Raw genomic sequence first — 18,715 nt, forward strand, 5'->3', positions numbered from 1 at the left:
CTCCCGGGCCCTCGGTGTGCCATGGAGCCATCCTGGGCTCCGAGGACCAGCTCCGTGAGTCCTCGCTTCGCTCCTTCACCCGACGGCGGGCGCGCGCTCTGTCTCCCCGGGCCAGGCTGGGGACCAGCACTCGGTGCCTCCCGGGTGCGAGCCCACCTGCTCCCGAGTGCACGGCTCCACACAGCCTGGGGCCAGGCTCCGCTCTCTTCAGGGGCTGAGCACGTGGCGTCAGCCCTGGGGGCTCTGTGTAGCCTCGGGTTTGTGTTTCTTTTTAAAGATGTACTTATGTATTTGAAAGGCAGAGTTACAGAGAGAGGTCTTCCATCTGCTGGTTCATTCCCCAGGTGGCTGAAATGGCCGGAGCTGGACCAATCCAAACCCGGGAGCCGGGAGCCTGGAGCCTGGAGCCTGGAGCTTCTTCCAGGTCTTCTCCCACACGGGTACAGGGGCCCAAGCACTTGGACCATCATCCACTGCTTTCCCAGGCCACAGCAGGGAGCTGGATCGGAAGTGGAGCAGCTGGGGCTCGAACCGGTGCCCACATGGGATGCCGGCACCCCAGGCTGGGGCTTTACCTGCTGCACCACAGCGCTGGCCCCTCTGGCTTGCGTTTGGTCACACTGTGTGGCCACTTGGCTGTGGCTGAAGCTCCCATCTGGGCCTCTCCTGGGGCCTGGGGCCTGGGTCTGTGTGAGAGGCCCTAGTGTCCATGTCTTCCAGGGATGCTCCACTGTGTGGCCCCTTTCAAGGCCCGGCTGACCTCCATTTTTAAGATTCACTTATTTATTTGAAAGGCAGAGTTGCAGAGAAGCGGGGTGGGGGGGGATGGGGGACAGTGTCTTCCATCCACGGGTTCACTCCCCAAATGGCCACAATGGCTGGAGCTGGGCCGATCCGAAGCCAGGAGCCAGGAGCTTCTTCCGGGTCTCCCACGCGGGTGCAGGGGCCCAAGGACTTGGCCATCTTCCACTGCTTTCCCAGGCCACAGCAGAGAGCTGGATAGGAAATGGAGCATCCAGGAGTCGAACCGGTGGCCAAATGGGATGCCGGCCCTGCAGGTGGCAGCTTCACCTGCTATGCCACAGCGCCGGCCCCCAGCCTCCACTCTGCCCGCTGCCCAGGGGAGGCAGCTCCGGGTCCGAGGTGGTCAGCGGGAGCATGCGCAGTGCAGCGCCTCTGTTGGCGCCCTTGCTGCCGGCACGCGCCTGCTGGTGAGGCTGGAGGCTGGCTCAGCCCCAGCCGCTGGCCCTGACCTCGGCGTGCAGTTTGCTCCACCCTGTTGTGGGTTCACGCTGGAGTTCCCGCGTGGTGCTGAGCCATCCGCCCCTCGAGAGAAAACACACGTCTCGTCTTACAGGGGCCGAGCCCCGCGGGTAGGAAAACAAAGCCGGAGCCGCTGCCCGGCGCCGCCCCTCGCGTTTGTCCCGGGGTGTGCGTCCAGCTGGCAGAGATTCCTGGCCACGCTGCACATTTTTGTCCCTGCTCCAGAGCCAGGCTTGTGAAAACAGCGTCGGGTTGGGAAGGTCTGGCTCCCCCTACCCTGCATCCAGAAACCCCTGGGCCTTTGCCACAGCCGCTGGGGGGCGCTCGGCGGGCCCAGGCCCCAGCCCAGCACGGCCACCTGCTCTGAGTGTGGGCGGCCTTCCAGGGCTGGGAGAGCCAGTTCACACCACACACGTGTGAGCCTCTACTACAGTGCCAGGCACACGCCAGGGCCTGGGGCCAAACTGGGTGCTGGGGGCTGGGCCCAGGGCTCTGCCCGTCTTTCCAGCCCCGTGGCCACTTCTGACACACACATGGTCCTGGGACCACTGCCAGTTCCCTGGCCTGCGTTCCCGGAAGAGCTCTGGCCGTCTGCAGCAGCCCTGGGGAAGCGAGAGGCCGACCCCCGGCACTTCAGGAAGGCCGGAGGGAGAAGGACACCCCTGTCCCCCACGGTGTGCTTCCTGCCCTCGTCCCTCTGGGGCCAGGCCTGGCTCTGCTCCCAGCCCCTCGCCCTTGCTCCTCCGGGTGGCCCCAGGATGGGCTCCGGGTGGCTGCAGGGGCCCCTCCTGCCACACGCCCCACGCGGGGCTGGGGCTGCTGCCCACCTGTGCATCCAGCCGCTGGGGCACTGCCCCCTGGGTCCCCCCACGGCCCCCCACCTGCAGCCTCTCTCTGGGTGAGGGCATGGTACGGACCAGAACTCCAAGATTTCCTCGTTTCAAAGGCAAAGTGGCACACATCTCCCGTCTGCTGGTTCACTCCCCAAATGACCGCGACAGCCAGGGCTGGGCCAGGCTGAAGCCGGGAGCCAGAAGCTGCACTCGGATCTCCCACATGGGTGGCGGGAACCGTGCACTTGGGCCAGCGTCTGCTGCTTCCCAGGCGCATCGGTGGGGAGCTGGGTGGGAAGCGGAGCAGCCGGCACTCAAACTGGCGCTCCGGTGTGGGATGCCGGCGGTGCCAGCAGTGGCTTCGCCCGCTGTGCCACCACACCAGCCCCAGCTGAAACCCTTGTTTCCCACCTGACGTCACCATCAGGGGCCCCATCATGCCCCTTGCCCAGCCGCGACCCGTCTGATTGATTTGGCAGGAGCCTCCATCATCCGCACAGCACTTGGGTTTGTGGTCAGTCTTCCCACGGGTCTGGAAACTCACTGAGGCAGGGGCCAGGTCTCGATCATGTGTGTCCAACTCCCCACAAAGGAGGAAGCACTTGGCAAGCATGGAGGAGCCGGGTGCGTGGAAGGAGGGGAGAGGTGGGTGAGTGCATGCATGTGGGGGAGGGGGGAGGGGGGTGAGTGCATGGATGGATGGGCAGGTGATGAACTGGAGGGAGGGGATGCCCAGGGTAGGTGGGTGGGAGGGTGGGTGGGTGAATGATGGCTGGGTGCATGGTACATGGATGGCTGGGTGCATGGGTACATGGATGGATGGGTGGGTGCGTGGGTGGAAGGAATGATTGGGCAGTGTGTACTCTTTTTGCAGAGTGGACAGTGAAAGAGAGACAGAGAGAAAGGTCTTCCTTTTTCCTTTCGTTCACCCCCCAAATACCGCTCCGAAGCCAGGAGCCAGGTGCTTCTCCTGGTCTCCCATGGGGTGCAGGGCCCAAGCACTTGGGCCATCCTCCACTGCCTTCCTGGGCCACAGCAGAGAGCTGGCCTGGAAGAGGGGCAACTGGGACAGAACTGGCGCCCTGACCGGGACTAGAACCCGGTGTGCTGGTGCCGCAGGCGGAGGATTAGCCTAGTGAGCCGCGGCGCCGGCAGTGTGTAGTGTTGCAGCAGGGAAGAGGACCAGTTTGGCCGCACTGCCCCCGCCTGGACGTGAGGCCTCATCTCTGCTCCCCCCTCCCCGCAGGAGACCGAGCTCCGTGTCCGCCTGGGCCGCAGCCCTCAGGCCTGTGTGCGTCCTCACTGCAGGAGGCGCTGCCTCCCCCTTCACCTCCAGGACCCTGGAGGCCGGCAGGGCAGGCGGGGCTTCCGGCCCCCAGCAGTGGGGGGCAGACCACTGAGGAGCAGCACTGGACGTGCTGCAGGGGGGTCGCCAGCCAGAGGGAAACCTGTCTCATCTCCCCCTCCCAGGCGGAAGGGCGCACACAGGACCCGGCATTGCCAGCTCCCTCTGCCCTCGTCGCTCACCCAAGGAGGCTGCCTCCCTGCTCAGCTGGGGCGGCCGGGACCCCTGGGGACGCAGGCAGCCTGAGGGCCGAGGGGGAAGCCACACTCGCAGAAAAGGTGGAAAAAGGCCTTGGGTCTCCTTGGCACACACGGCTGCGCAAGCCTTGGCCGGGCTGGGAGGCAGCGCAGCAGGTGACGCCACTGCCTGCGACGGCTGCTACCCCTAACCCTGACCCTGACCCCAGAGCTAACCCTGACCCTGACCCCAGAGCTAACCCTGACCCTAACCCTAACCCTGACCCTGACCCCAGAGCTAACCCTAACCCTAACCCTAAGCCTGACCCTGACCCTGACCCTGACCCCAGAGCTAACCCTAACCCTAGCCCTAAGCCGCCCACAGGAAGGGTGGGGTGGGGGAGGCGGAGGCGGGCTCTGGCCGCACCTCTGCAGGGCCCGCCCTGCTGCTCGCTGTCTGCAGTGATGGTGGTGATGATGATGATGGCAGTAACAGCTGTGTGGATGACGGCCCGCCCACGCCTGCCTGGCCGGCGCTCCTGCCCCGGGCAGCCAAGACAGCACTTCTCAGGAAGCTGTGGCCTGGCCCGGCCCAGGGGACAGCGAGAGCGCTTCGTGGGGCGGCGGGGGCGGCGGGGGCGGCGGGCGTCACACACGGCGGGGCCGGGTCTTGTCCCAGGCCGGGTGCGGGAGCTCCTCTCAACAGAGGCCGGCCCGGCCTGCGTTCCGCGCCCCACCCCCCAAGCAACCCTGAACTCGGTGATGAGCTCCGAAGGGCAAGAAGGGGCTGGGGGCCAACCGTGCCCACCCCCAGCCCTCTCCCTTCCCTCCCTGGCCCCGCCCACAACCAGCCACAGATCCAGCACAAACCCACAGCACCTGCTCCACTCGGGGCTCGGCGAGGTGCGCGGTGCCTGGCTGCCCACTGCCCCCTGGGTGTGTGGGGACAGAGGGACAGGCCAGGAGGGGCACACAGCGCTCTTGTCCCTGCCGTGGTCGCCGAGGCTCGGGGACGCGGGCTGCCGTGGCTGTGCCTCACTCAGTAGGGCTGGCTGGCCAGCCGGCTGCCTCCTTCGGTGGGTGTGTGGCCTGCGGCCCTTCTCCGGGCCCACCCGGCCCAGAGGGGCGGCTTCCCACGGAGATCCGGGAAGAGTGGGGGACCACCCTCTGAGCTCACAGCCATCCAGCGTGCCACGCCCTCGTGTGGGAGGTGAGCAGGGGCCTGCAGGGCCGGCCACGCGGGAGCCAGGCCCACGGGGCATGCGTCATGGCTGCCCACTGCTCTCTCTGCAGGAGCGGAGTCGGCAAAGCAGCAGCTGTCCATGGGGCCTGGGTCTCCTCTCTGCGACCCCCCGGCCTTAGCAGGGAGAGAGCTCGGGCATGTGAGGTGGCTCACGGCGGCTCGCGAGGGGCGCCCCACCCCCGGCGGTCAGCAGTGCACACACCTGCCACTCAGGATGGCCCCCGCCTGCCCGGGGGACCCCAAGCAGGACTCAGCCAGGGAGGGGGCCAGGGCTCGGGGGTCCCAAGCCGGGCAGCGGGCAGCAGTGCAGGTGACCCGCGCCTCACCTTGCCTGGGCCTGAGCGTGCTGTGGTGAGCAGGCGGGTGCCCTGGGAGACGGACACCGCTCGGGCCAGGGTGGGGGCGCTCCTCTGGGGATGGGCATTAGGACGGGCTGTTTGTAAGAAAAGTCGTCTATTCATTGGAGGGACAGACAGATGGACAGAGAGCGCTCCCGTCTGCTGGTTCCCTCCCCAGACGCCTGCAGCCAGGCTGGGCCAGGCTGGAGCATGGGTCCCCGCTGTGGGAGGCAGGGACCCCGCCCCACTGCCTCCCAGGATGTGCAGGGGTGGGGAGCTGGGTCTGGACGGGGAGCCGGGGTGGGGGCACAGCGCCTCACCTGCAGCTCCCGGCGAAACCCCCCCCGGGGGCTCACTGAGAGCTGGCTAAGCAGGGCTGACCGTTGGCTCTCCCCAGCCGGCCAGCATGGTGCTTCCGCCTCCCTCCCCACGCCAGCTACCCAGGACTCCACGGCTCCCGCTCTGCCCAGCCCTGGGCGGCAGCCAGCCTCCGTCTCCCCGCAATGTGGCCGGGGGCCTGGCCCACGCCCCTGCACCTCAGCCGCCCGCGTAGAATCCTCCAGACTCCACCGCTGTCTTCTGTGCACCTGCGCCCTTGCACACGGGCGCGGGCCTTTGCATGTCCTCCCACTACACCCGGGGGGCTCCCATCCCGGGCCCCCGCCACGCCCCCTCCACCTGTCTCCTCGGCACTTCTAGCACCTGCTGCTGGGCCTGGCGAACACCAGTGGGATTGCACAAGCCCTGGCTGGCTCAGGCCGCGGGACGCAGGCCGCCAATTCTAAAGCTGTTTCTTTGTAGGAACTTTCCACGGCGGCAGAAGCAGCTGCTTCCCCAGTCACAGCTGCTCACCGAGTCGCCACAGAGACGTGGCCCCGGGCGGAGGGTCACACAGATCCCGGCCGCGCAGCCGCCCAGCCGCTCCGGGGACGGCCAGTGTTAGAGGCTGAGCCAGGCGAAGAGTCCACCCCCAGGCCCTCCGGCTGTGGCCCTGTCTGGAGACGTTCGCTTAATCCAATCCGTGTCCTGAGAACAGGAGGTTAGGACACAGGCAGGCACGGCAGGGGGGCATGTGGGGACACAGGGAGGGGCCGGGGCCTCAGGAGGAGGCAGCCCAGCCAGGCCCTCACTCTCAGGCTCCCAGCCCCTGCCCCTGCCATCCGGTGCCAGCCCTGGCTCTGTCCGATGGACACCCGGCGCCTCCTCCTCCTAGGCTGTAAGGGCCATGAGCTGCCCCCAGGGGTCCGGAGTGGGGGCTTCTGGGACAGGGCTCAGAGCAGCAGACTTGCTGGCCAGCCGCTGCAGCCCCCTGAAGCCAGGACCCTGGCACCCCATCCGGGTCTCGCGATCGGCTGCCAGGCCCAGGCCTCGGAGGGGGAGGGGGCAGCAGCAGCGAGACATGGCGCAGAGGGAGGGCTCAGAGAAGGCCCCTCCCCACTGGCCAGCTGCTGCCCCTGTCCTCGGGGCCCCCTGTGGGGGGGGGCGGGGTTGGAACACAGCGTCGATGAAGGGGCGTGGGGGGTCTCTGGGGAGCAGGCCCTCCAGGCTGCCCACCCCAAAGCCCCCGCCTGCGAGTGCCCGCCGGCTGCCGATGCGGGCTGGTGGGCAGTGGGCGTCCCCCTGGGCGAGAGCCCCTCAGAGGCGGCCCCGGCCCTGCTCTGGGAGGGGGCAGCTCGGCCAGGTTCTGTGTGCTTCTCTCGAGGGTTTCAGGGGTGGCGCTGTCTGTGCCCGGACCCCCGACCCCAGAAGCCCCGTGGGGCCGAGGGGGAGGGGCCCCAGTTCCGGGGGGCCAGGTGCCTGCCTTGGTCTCACATGTCCTCCTTCTTGGGCGTCCTGCCTCAGTTTCCCCAGCCGAGGGAGTGGGTGCTCACAGCTCAGCTGGGCGTCCCCGTGGGGCCATTTCTCAGCATCGTTTCCCTTCTAAAATCAGAAAATCAAGGCGCATCACACAGAAGGGAGACATCAAGGCCGCACCCGGACCCTCTCCTGACAGGAACACCTGGCCCCCAGCACTCACAGGCTGTCAGGGGCGGGGCGACCCCCGGCGCCACATGCACCCCGCGCTCATCCTGCGCCCTCGAGAGCTCGCCCAGGCACGGCCCTGCTGCCACGGCACAGGCAGCGGCTGTGTGTCCTGGCGCTCTGGCCGTGACCAGTGACCTGGGCGTGGCCTCCCCCGCGGCTCCTTCCCGGCCATCACACGGCAGGATTCCTGGACGGCTGCCCCCGTGTGTCCTGTGTGTGCCTGCCTGTGGCTGAGCGCGCCGCACGCTGCTCCTGGTTGGAGAAGCCGAGAGCAGAACTCCCCCCCAGCCCCCAGCCCCCAGCGGGCACTGCTCTACCCAGACGCTTCCTCCTAACCCGTGGTCCCCGGATCATGTCTGCACTTCCCGCCGCTGGGCCTCCCGCCGTCCCTGGGCCGCCCAGGCTGGCAGAGGAGCTGCAGCAGGGTGGACACAGCGCTCACCAGGGAGGCAGCAGCAGTCAGGGCCCAGAGGACGGCCGCTTCCCCGCCCCCGGCAGGTGCCACCCCGGGAGGCCACCTCCGTGGGGCCTAGCCGGACACCCAGGGCACCCTCGGCCCCATGGGAACCTGCTGGGGTCAAGGCTCCAGGGGCCACACCCTCCACTGTGCCCCAGTCCAGCACTCAGGCCCCCGTGCCGGCTGCAGCCTCCAGCCAGGGGAGCGCCCAGCTCCCGGCATGGCCTCTGGCCAGTGCTGCGGGCTTCACGCTGGAGCAGGTGGACGCGCTGCGGACCGGAACCCAGGGCCTCTGTCGGGCCAAGCTCTGTGGCTTCCCCTGGGTCCCCTCTCCTCCCTGCCCAGCACCAGACCCTCCCCCTGCCCCCTGCACCCCACCCCCGCCGGGCCCTCCCCTCGCCCTGGACAGCCGCTGAGACCTCTCCTCTGGCCCCGGGCTCCTGGGAGCTGCTCAGGGACCCTCGATGGTGCCCTGGAGCTGGAGAGGAGGGGCAGGGGCCTTCGTGGCCAGTCGGAGGCAGAGAACACGTTGCAGGCCACCGATGCAAACAGAGCCGCGTCACCTGGGCAGGGTTCCAGTGAGGGCCTCAGGCCAAGCTCACGGCAGGCGCTCTATGGGGGTGGGGGCGGCAGGTGCTCCACAGGGGAGGAGGTGTGGGTGCTCCGTGGGGGTGGGGGTGGCGGGTGCTCTGTGGGGGTGGGGGAGGCAGGCGCTCTACAGGGGGTGGGGGGGCGAGTGCTCCATGGGGCTGGGGGTGGTGGGTGCTCTGTGGGGGGTGGTTGTGGTAGGTGCTCCATGGGGGTGGGGGTGGCGGGTGCTCTGTGGGGGGTGGTTGTGGTAGGTGCTCCGTGGGGTGGGGGTGGCGGGTGCTCTGTGGGGGGTGGGGGTGGCGGGTGCTCTGTGGGGGGTGGTTGTGGTAGGTGCTCCGTGGGGTGGGGGTGGCGGGTGCTCCGTGGGGGTGGGGGCGGCAGGTGCTCCGTGGGGGTGGGGGTGGCGGGTGCTCTGTGGGGGTGGGGGAGGCAGGCGCTCTACAGGGGGTGGGGGGGCGAGTGCTCCATGGGGCTGGGGGTGGTGGGTGCTCTGTGGGGGGTGGTTGTGGTAGGTGCTCCATGGGGGTGGGGGTGGCGGGTGCTCTGTGGGGGGTGGTTGTGGTAGGTGCTCCGTGGGGTGGGGGTGGCGGGTGCTCTGTGGGGGGTGGGGGTGGCGGGTGCTCTGTGGGGGGTGGTTGTGGTAGGTGCTCCGTGGGGTGGGGGTGGCGGGTGCTCCGTGGGGGTGGGGGCGGCAGGTGCTCCGTGGGGGTGGGGGTGGCGGGTGCTCTGTGGGGGTGGGGGAGGCAGGCGCTCTACAGGGGGTGGGGGGGCGAGTGCTCCATGGGGCTGGGGGTGGTGGGTGCTCTGTGGGGGGTGGTTGTGGTAGGTGCTCCATGGGGGTGGGGGTGGCGGGTGCTCTGTGGGGGGTGGTTGTGGTAGGTGCTCCGTGGGGTGGGGGTGGCGGGTGCTCTGTGGGGGGTGGGGGTGGCGGGTGCTCTGTGGGGGGTGGTTGTGGTAGGTGCTCCGTGGGGTGGGGGTGGCGGGTGCTCCGTGGGGGTGGGGGCGGCAGGTGCTCCGTGGGGGTGGGGGTGGCGGGTGCTCTGTGGGGGGTGGGGGCGGCAGGTGCTCTGTGAGGGGTGGGGGTGGCGAGTGCTCCGTGGGGAGTGGCATAGCCACCGCTGCCGCCGCTGCTGCCGCCGCCATGTGCAGGGACCACAGCGAGCTGGGGGCTCAGAAGGGACCGGCAAGCACATCAGACAGACCCCACTGCCTGCAGAGTCTCAGGGCGGCAGGCAGCCGGGGGCAGCGGCGGGCTCAGTCCTGGCAGGTCTCCAGCCCAGGGGCTCAGCCGGGCTGGGAGAGAGCGTGGGAGACGCGGGGGGAGGGGCTGGGCCCGAGGGCCCTCTGCCCACCGGAAGTGACCTCATCCTGGGGAGGGGAGCAGGGGCTTGGTGCCGGCCCAAGGCTGCGGCTGAGCGGCCAGAGCTGTCATCGCCGCGGTCGGGCTCTGCCTCCTGCCCAGCCCCTGCGTGGGACGGCTGCGGCCGGCCCTGGGGGCGCGGGCGGTGGGGGCAGCCTGGGCTGGTCAGTGGGACTGAGGCCCCGGCTTGCTCGGGCCTCACAGCTGCTTTCCTTAACACGCAGAGCGGAGCCAAACCAAGACAGCAGCCAGGCCCCGCCGGCCACGCCAGTACCACCAACGGCTCCTGGGGAGCCGGCCCGGCCCGCGTTCCCGTGAGAAGGCAGCCGCAGTGTCCTCCAGCCTCCCACGGGCCCCTGCTGAGCGCCGGAAGGCTGTTCCCTCCCCCCCCAACCCCCCCGTCTCTGCCCTCGCAGCGTCTCCTCGCAGGGGGCCGTCCCCGGCACGGCTTCCCACCGTCTCCAGCTGGGGGCTGCGTCTGGACCAGGGACATGTACCCCGGTGCTCATGGCCAGGCCGTGGCTCTGTGGCCTCCGAGTGCCCCTTATACCTGCTGGCGAGGCCTCCGTGGTACCTCCTGGGCACAGCGAGGAATCAGCACACCGGCCCCCTCCCGCCTCTGCAGTCCAGGTCCCTGCTAGTCTGTGTCACCGCACTGCACGCATGGCCTGGTCTCCACATGGGACAGCACTGGCTCACCTCCTCCAGGCAGCCCTCAGCATCCCGTCTCCCGCCTCCGTCTGGCCTCTCTCTGACGTCTGCACATGGTGTCAGCGAGAGCTCAGAGCAGAGGTCAGTGTGTGTGCGTGTGTGCGTGCATGCCCGAGCACGCGAGCACACGTGTACACATGTGTGTGCACGCGTGTGATGCTCGCCCATGTGAGTACATGTATGTGTATGTATGCATGTGCGTGTGTACATGCATGTGCGTGCGCGCGTGTGTGCGCACACGCACTCCATGGGCGCGCCAGAGCCGTCCCCACAGCCTGCTGCAAAGCCCAGCCCCGCCCGCCCCAGGCAGCTGCTCCTGTTTTCAGAAAACAACAACCCTCCGGTGTTTACATCTGTGTCCCAGAGAACGGCCTCACGTCCCCAGCTTCCTCCCAGTCTGCCGACTTCTCCTTAAGAGGGGCCCTCGGGGGCCAGGCTGCCGTCGGCGGTGCCGGCGTCCTACAAGGGTGCCGGTTCCAGTCCCGGCTGCTCCGCTTCCCACCCAGCTCTCTGCTGTGGCCTGGGAAAGCAGCAGCAGATGGCCCAAGTCCTTGGGCCCCTGCACCCATGTGGGAGACCTGGAGGAAGCTCCTGGCTCCCGGCTTTGTCTTGGTCCAGCCCTGACTGTTGTGGCCATTTGGGGAGTAAATCAGCGGATGAAAAACATCTCTCCTCCTTTCACTCCACCTTTCCAATGAATAAAAATTTTAAAAAAAAAAGAAAGAAAATGGGACAAGTGGCTTTTCTCACTTGCACCCTGGCCCACCCCACACCTCGGGGTCGCAGCCACGCCCTCTTCCCTGAGGGTAGCGTTGCCTGGCTGACCCATGCCCTGCGCTGGCCCTGGGCGTCCATGGCCCCGTCTGGCTGCACCTGCACTGCTGGCTTCCCGTGAGGCCCCGGGCCTGCCAGCGTCTGGCCTCAGGCAGGGACAGCCCCGATTCTGGGTGACCACGCTGTGATGGGGTGCGGGGGACACGCAGCGGGGAGCAAGCCCTGGGGCCAGGCCTGCTGGGGGCTCGGGAGGGCGAGCCGGCCCCTCTCTGAGACCTGCGGGTGGAGTACGCTGTGCCCGGCAAGGCGCTGGCCATCTCCAGGGGCGGGGGGCGGCTCTCGCCCTCCAGGGGGGGCTGCATCAGCCCCGGCCCCACGGCGGCTGCTCGCATTGCAGCTACTCCTGCCACCAGCGGTCAGGCTGCTTGCCTTGGGACAGGCCCTGAGCCCCAGCGGAGGGCAGTGCCCTGGCCCCCACCCCAGAACCGGGCATTCTGGGATTTGGGCGGGAGCGGCGGGGCCAGGACTCAGCCTGGAATCCTGGATGTGGAGCCGGCCCTAGTCCTGGGGCTCTGGTGGGGGCCCGAGAGGGGCTGGCGGGCAGGTGGCGGGGGGCCAGGGCTCACTGAGGGCCGCCCGCACTGCTCCGACTGCCCCTTCCCCTGGGTCCCCTCGGGCGTGGGCTGCCCCTCCCCGTGGCCCAGGGGTCGGTGGGCCTGACTCCACCAGGCCCTCAGACGCCCCTTCGTCCCCTACATGGGTACCCCCGCCTCGGCTGCCTCTGCGAGGTGCGGCTGGGTGGGCGCGCGCCCTAGCATGTGCTGGTCAGAGGCCGATGTCAGGCGCCTGCGCAGTGGCTCCCACCACCCGGCCGAGGTTCCCGAGGCCAGCGCCCCTCCCAGCCCCAGGGACTCCTGGTCACCACAGGGGACAGCCCTGGGCTCTGGGGATCCAGCATCTGGGTGGACCCGTGGGCAGGGCAGGCCCCGCCTCCCTGGGCCAGGGCGGGGTCTTCAGAGGGCGCCCTCCTTGGGGCTGTTGTGGGAGCCACCGGACAGGGCTCAGTGTCCCGCTGACACGGACACAGCGTTCTCACTCCTGCCTCTGACGTCAGAGGCTCCCAGACTGAGTGGACACAGCGCCAGCTGGCGACTGCGGGGCTGGACACAGCTGCTCAGGGCTCCGCCCACTGCAGCTGGGAGAGCGCGAGTGTGAGCGCGGGGACTGTGAGGGTGCGGCTGTGTCGGGCGGGGTGTGGGGGCCCACGGACGCGGGCGCGTGGGTCTCACTGCGTGTGTGTGTACATGTGTGTGCATGTGTGTGTGAGTGTGCACATGTGTGTGCGCACTATAAGGGTGTGCAAGTATGCGTGTGCATGTATGTGTGTATGAGTGTGTGCGTGTGTGTGCATGAGTGTGTGCATGTGTGTGTGTGAGTGTGTGCGTGTGCACCCACATGCTCGTCACAGCCATTGACCAGCTCCCCTACCCCTCCCCCGCGGGGAGCTGGGCGGTCACAGGCCCCGGCCCTGCCCCCCTCACCCTCCCCTCACGCGCTCCAGGGGTCCCCCGTGTGCAAGCAGGAACGGCTGAGGCGCCCACAGGGAGACTGAGGCCCGGGTCCCCGGCTCTGCCCCGCCTTCGTCTCCCCTGGAGGCTTTGGGGTGTTGCTGTCTGTGGGTCTCGGCCAGCCTGGCACCCAGGCCCTCCCGTGGGGCAGGGCCCGAGCACGGCTGTGTGCCGGTGCCCACACGTACGGGGACGGCCGCGTGTCCCTGTCCTCACAGGGGGCTGTCACCTGTCACCAGCAGACCTCTGCTGACCTGCCCACCACCGCGGCCGTCTGCCCGGGACCTGTCTGGGCCTCCGCCTGTCTGTCCGTCTCGGAGGCTGATGCCCTCTGTCTCCCTGCCCTCATCTTTCCATGGCACCCTGGATCCCGGCCCGTACCCCCCTCAGGGCCCAGGAGGCTCTCTCCTGCTGCCCAGGTGGGGACAGTGGCCCCAGGGGAGAGGGGCCGGGCTCAGTCCCTCGGCGCCCCCACCCTCCCTGGCGGAGCTGCGCCTGTGTGCAGAGCACCCCCAGGGGCTGCCCTGCCCCCGGCTCCCCCCCCCCCGTGCCCTCCCCGTGTGGCGCCAGCCCCGGGCCTGGCACAGACACTACCTCATCCTCCTGGGCCTGCCAGACTCAGCCATGGCCAGCCCGGCTCAGGCAGGGCGGGGAGAGGGCAGAGGCTGCCAGGTGAGCCCTGACCAGCCTGGGGGACAGCAGGTGGGTGCGTGCCGGGGTAGGGGCGGGCACTCGTGTGCAGCACCTGCCTTGAAGGCCCAGACCCCTTTGTGTGGCACCGTGAGCCGAGGGCTCCTGCACCCATTTGACGGAGGAGAAAACTGAGACCTCGTTCAGTGCCTCCCAGTTCGGGGCAGGGCAGCCAGGACCCAGGCCATGGCCGTCGGCTCACCCGCCAGCACCCTGGCCCTCCAGCCACAGAATACCCAGGACCTCCTAAGTCCTACCCTAGCCCCTCGGGCAGTGCCAGGCCTGAGACAGTCAAGGGGCCTCTAGCCTCGGGCCCCCCGTCCTCTGGCAGGCCTGAGCCCAGGGCTGGGACTGAGGGGGAGGGGAAGCACCCAGGTGCCACACCACAGAGGTGCCAGGCTCAGAGCCGGGAGCAGGGGCCTCCTGGGCGCTGTGCCTGGCCTGGGCCTGGCGTGGGGCCGGGGCATGGCCACCAGGACCCACCTGGAGCATGGCCATGCCCGGACTCTGGCCACTTCCCTCCTAACGTCCTGCGTGGGGCACGTGGAGCCCGCTCTGGCTCCGAGGCGGAAGGGCTGACGGCCCCGGAGGTTCCTGGTCGTGTTGCTCTTAGCTCAGGATACTGCGTTTCTGTCCGGTTTCAGAGTGGCGAGTTCTTACCCCACGTCGTGGCGTGGAACAGCAGGACCTGGACGCGGGAGCCGGCCGCCCGCGTCCCACCCCATCCGGCCACAGCAAGGGTGGGCTCCACGGTGGTCGCGCCTCTCTGCACCTGGGTCTTCTCCGTCTGCTCAGGGTGAGGTCAGTTAAAGGCACAGCACACGGCACCTGGCAGGTCCCCTAGTGTTTGCCTCGCGCCGTCCCCAAGAGTTTAGGAGACAGGAGGCGGTGAGCGGGACGTCTGCCCAGGGCTGCGGCTCCTGCTTCCTGTGGGTCCTCTCCCCCAAGCCCCCGTCTGGTGGCGGCCATCGCGCCCTCCTGGTCGCCGGGGACACTAACAGGTGCTCGGTCACAGGTGTCCGTTCCCACGGCTCTGCACACGGCCCTTGGCCATGCAGCGGTGCAGTGACAGGGGACAGACGGGAAGCTCCTCCCCGTCTCTCTGCACTCAGGACGCTGGGCAGCAGTCAGAGCCAGCTTGGAGACGGGTCCCCCGGCAGGACCAGGGCTACCAGGTTCTCCGTGCAGCAGATGCTGTGGCACAGCGGGTGAAGCCGCCACCTGCAGCGCCAGTGTCCCATGTGTGGGTTCGAGTCCTGGCTGCTCCACTTCTGATCCAGCTCTCTGCTGTGGCCTGGGAAAGCAGCGGAAGATGGCCAAGTCCTGGGCCCCTGCACGCACATGGGAGACCCGGAAGAAGCTCCTGGCTCCTGGCTTCGGATCAGCTCAGCTCTGGCCATTGCAGCCATCTGGGGAGTGAGCCAGCAGATGGGAGACCTCTCTCTCTCTCTCCCTCTCCCTCTTTCTCCCTGTCCCTCTCTATCCCTCTCTCTCTCTAACTGTGACTGCAAATCAATAAATCAATCTTAACAAACGATGCAGAAGCAGGAAACCGCCTGGGAGGGGGGAGCAGAGCTGGATGACGCAGGCCCAGTGCAGCCAGGTCAGGTCCTCCCCGGCCCAGCGCCACCCCGGCCAAGCTGCCCTCAGGTCAGCGCAGAGACGGCCAAGCCAAGCCAGGACGGCAGCGTCCGGCCCACGCCGAGCGTCCAGCTGTGGCTCTGCGTTCTCCGCAGGGGACGTGTGCGCCTGCTGACCTCAGAGAGCAGCCCCTGGCCAGGGGGAAGCGGATGCAGCAGGCTCAGCCGCCGGCTCCCGTCTGGTCGCCCGGACAGGCCCAGGCGTGTCTCCGCGTGGGGTCTGCGGGGGCACCGTCGGGGCTGGGCCTCTGTGTTTGACATGTGCGGAGCAGGCAAGGCCTGAGAGGCCCCCACGTTCCACGGCCTCGGGGGGCCTCGGGGGGCTCCTCCCGCAGAGGCCTGCATTTCCAGGGGCCTGGAGGATCAACCACACAGTGGTTATGTCCAGACGGCGGCTGCAGCTCCCCACGGTCAAGTTCCCGGGGACGCTTCGGGCCTCGGCCTTCACGTCCCTGCTCAGCCTTGCAGACCTGGCTCCAGTGCCGCAGCCTCCAGGAAGTCTTCTCGGATTTCCTTAGCCCACAGAATCCGCTCTTCCCTAGAGCACTTGACCTGCCCCACCCTGGGTCCCCGCACACTTCCCTCCTTGCAGGGGCCCTGGGGAAGGAGGGGGTGGGGCTGGAGAACGGGCTTCAGGCTTGGGAAGGAAGGAGCTGGTGACACGCCTGCCCCACCCCCGAAGACCAGGTGAGGGCTGAGCCACACCTCAGGCCCAGTACCAGTGCCCCAGAGAGCCCCCTCGGAGTGACCCCAGGTGCCCAGAGCTGAGCACCCTGGTCGGGCACGCCTGAGAGGCCCGTGTGGCCAGGCTGCCTCCCTGGCAGAGCCCGGTTGGTGCCGGGGCCCGAGGGCGCCCAGGCAGCAGTGGGAGGATGACAACGGCGCATTTTCCAGAACCCACAGAAGACGCCTGTCAGATGAGGAAGGCAAACTGAGGGCAGAGGAGGAGGAATGAGAGGCGCTCCACGGCCCCGAGGCCACGGGCAGCATCGTGGGATGCAGCGCCAGGAGCGCCAGGCACCCTCGCGGTGCTGCCGGCCGCAGCCGGGACCCCCAGGCCAGAGGTGAGCACGAGGCGGCCCGGCGGGGGCGGCCGCTTCCCAAGTCTCAGGAAGGGTCCCGGGCACAGACTCGCCAGGATTCGGGGTTCAGGGGCCCCCTCCTGCTGCTGTCCCAGGAACGGACTCGCCAGGATTCGGGGTTCAGGAGCCCCCTCCTCCTGCTGTCCCAGGAACGGACTCGCCAGGATTCGGGGTTCAGGGGCACCCTCCTGCTGTCCCAGGCACAGACTCATCAGGATTCGGGGTTCAGGGCCCCCTCCTCCTGCTGTCCCGGGCACAGACTCGCCAGGATTCGGGGTTCAGGGGCACCCTCCTGCTGTCCCGGGCACAGACTCGCCAGGATTCGGGGTTCAGGGGCCCCCTCCTGCTGCTGTCCCCGAAACGTGGCCCCAGCTCACGGCTTCATCTACACAGCGCACGCACAGCAGGGACGGAGGATGGGCTGCACAGGCGCGGGCGTGGTGGGGGGACGCGAGGAGGCCGCTGGGGCATCCTGCAGGCGCCCGCTCCGGCCACTCTCTCAGCCTGAGACGGTGGACAGGAGCCCTTAGGGCCAGGGTGGGGCAGTGACACGGCAGAGACAGGATGTGGCGTGAGCAGAGACTGTGGCTGATGGGGGTGGAGACCCCTGTGGCCTGGGCGTCCCTGCACAGCCCTGCAAGGTCCGGGGGGGTGGGGGGCGCCAGGGTGTGCAGGGGTTATGCTCAGCCGTCTCTGTCCCAGGGGACGTCAGCCGGACAGTTGGGGAGGCTGCTCTGTGTGTCAGGGGACGGGGGGGCCTGCCCAGGGCTCAGAGGACCAGCAGCCCTGAGGAAGGTGGGACACCCCTCCTCCCTCCCCCCACACCTGGGAAGGCAGCAGAAGATGGCCCAAGTGCCCGGGCCCCTGCACCCACCTGGGAGACCCGGAAGAAGCTCCTGGCTCCTGGCTTCAGCCTGGCCCAGCCCTGAACTGTTGTGGCCATCTGGGGAGTGGACCAGTGGACGGAAGACCCCTCTTTCTCCCCCTGCCCTCTCTCCCCTTTCTCTCTTTGTAATTCTGCCTTTCAAACAAATACATCTAAACACACACACACACACACACACGCACACACACGGCTCTCTCTTAGGGTCCAGGAGGCCCGGGGTCTGAAGTCAGCGCCCGGGCTAAGGCCCAGGCGCTGGGCAGCCGGTGGCCGGGCTCAGCCGGGCGGCTCTGGGGCAGAACCCATTTCCTTGGCTTCTGGGCTCTGGAGTCGCCCGCCTGCTGCCGTCTCCACCCGGCTCGGCCTGATCTGCTTCCACCATCATGCCCCCCCCCCCCCCCCCCCGCCTCCTGCATGCCTCCAAGGGGGACGTTTGTGACAACCCAAGGCCCAAGGGACAGTTAGGGCTCCACCATTCCCCCGCTTGAGCAGGGTCCCTTGTGCGGGGGGTGGGGGGGAAGGTCGAAGGCAGGAAGCTCGGGGCTGGGGTGGGGGAGGGGTGACTGGCCGCCGCCCCGGGCCGTTCTCAGAGGCCAGGAAGGCAGGCAGCTCCCCTCTGCCTCCCACCCCTACTGTGGCTCTGAGCTCTTCCAAAATTCCCCTCTGCTCAGTGCGCCCGGCCCCGCCGACCCTGGCTGCTGCTGCGCTCCGGCGGGGGAGGGGACGCGTGTTCCTCGCTGCTGCTGTGTCAGGGCCCCTCCCCGGTCACCGGGAGGCCAGCCACAGTGACCCAGGGCCCGTCCTCAGCGTGCACCTCTGTCTCTGGGCCCGGCCTGCAGTGCATGGAGGCCCCGTGGCTGGGAGCACACAGGGCGGGCGGCGAGCCGAGCACTGGTGCGCTGGGGCCCAGGGTTGCACAATGGCTCCAGCTGCAGCCGGCCAGCCCCGCACAAGCTGTGTTTCCCCAGCACAGCTGGGCTGGGAGGGGCCAGAGCTGGGGAGGGGGCTGGGACAGGGGCCTGGAGGCCACAGGCCCACCTCCATGTCGCAGGGCAGCCAGGAAACGGCTAAGCTGAGACCTCAGCCCAGGCCTGGACCCCTGGGCTCAGAGAGCACAGATCCTGCCTCCCCATTTCACAGATGGGCAGCCTGAGGCCAGAGCCGGGAGGGGAAGCGACAGCGCGGGGTGACCCGGAGCCAGCCCCCGAGTCAGGCTCCCCTGAGCTCCCGCGTTCCGCTCACCTCCCTTCAGGTGACCCCCAAAAGGTCCATTTTCCAGGGCAAGCTGGGCTCCGGGAGGGAGGAGGCTGATTCCGCCTCCTGATCGGTCGCCCCGCGGACATCTGGGGGCCCCTCACGGGGTCTTGGTGCTGCAGGGGAGGCCCCCGGCACCGGTACAAATCGAACTTGACCGAGACGGGAGGAGGCACGCACCACCTGGCTTGTGGGTGAGCGAGCGTCCGGGAGCTCGCGGTCCCTCCTGGGGCCGACGTGGGCTGGGGGGAAGGTGGTCTGACAGAGGGGCTGGGCCTGCCCACCCCGGGGCAGGCGACACGCAGGGCAGGCCGAGCCTCCCGCCCCGGTCTGGAAGCTGCCGGAGTGAGCCATGACCGCTGAGACTGGGGAGGCTCCAGGAGCCGGGGCTCTGGCTTCCCGGTGCCCCCGCCCTCGGCTCTGACGCCCCCACTGCGGTCCCCTAAGCTCCTGGCTCTCGGAGAGCCAGCAGGGTCACAGCC

General features: G+C 68.8%; 1 long non-coding RNA gene across 1 annotated transcript; it reads right to left on the reverse strand.

Moving 5' to 3' along the window:
- Window positions 1–765: 765 nt before the first annotated feature.
- On the reverse strand, window positions 766–14,370 carry LOC149127666 (uncharacterized). Its single transcript, XR_016229719.1, has 2 exons — window positions 14,035–14,370; window positions 766–1,326 (listed from the first exon to the last, which is right to left on the reverse strand). It is a non-coding gene; the product is annotated as an uncharacterized LOC149127666 (long non-coding RNA).
- Window positions 14,371–18,715: the final 4,345 nt, after the last annotated feature.

The sequence above is a fragment of the Oryctolagus cuniculus genome, chromosome 2, assembly GCF_051225735.1.
Source record: "Oryctolagus cuniculus isolate XC-2025 breed Fujian yellow rabbit chromosome 2, ASM5122573v1, whole genome shotgun sequence".
Taxonomy (NCBI): domain Eukaryota; kingdom Metazoa; phylum Chordata; class Mammalia; order Lagomorpha; family Leporidae; genus Oryctolagus; species Oryctolagus cuniculus.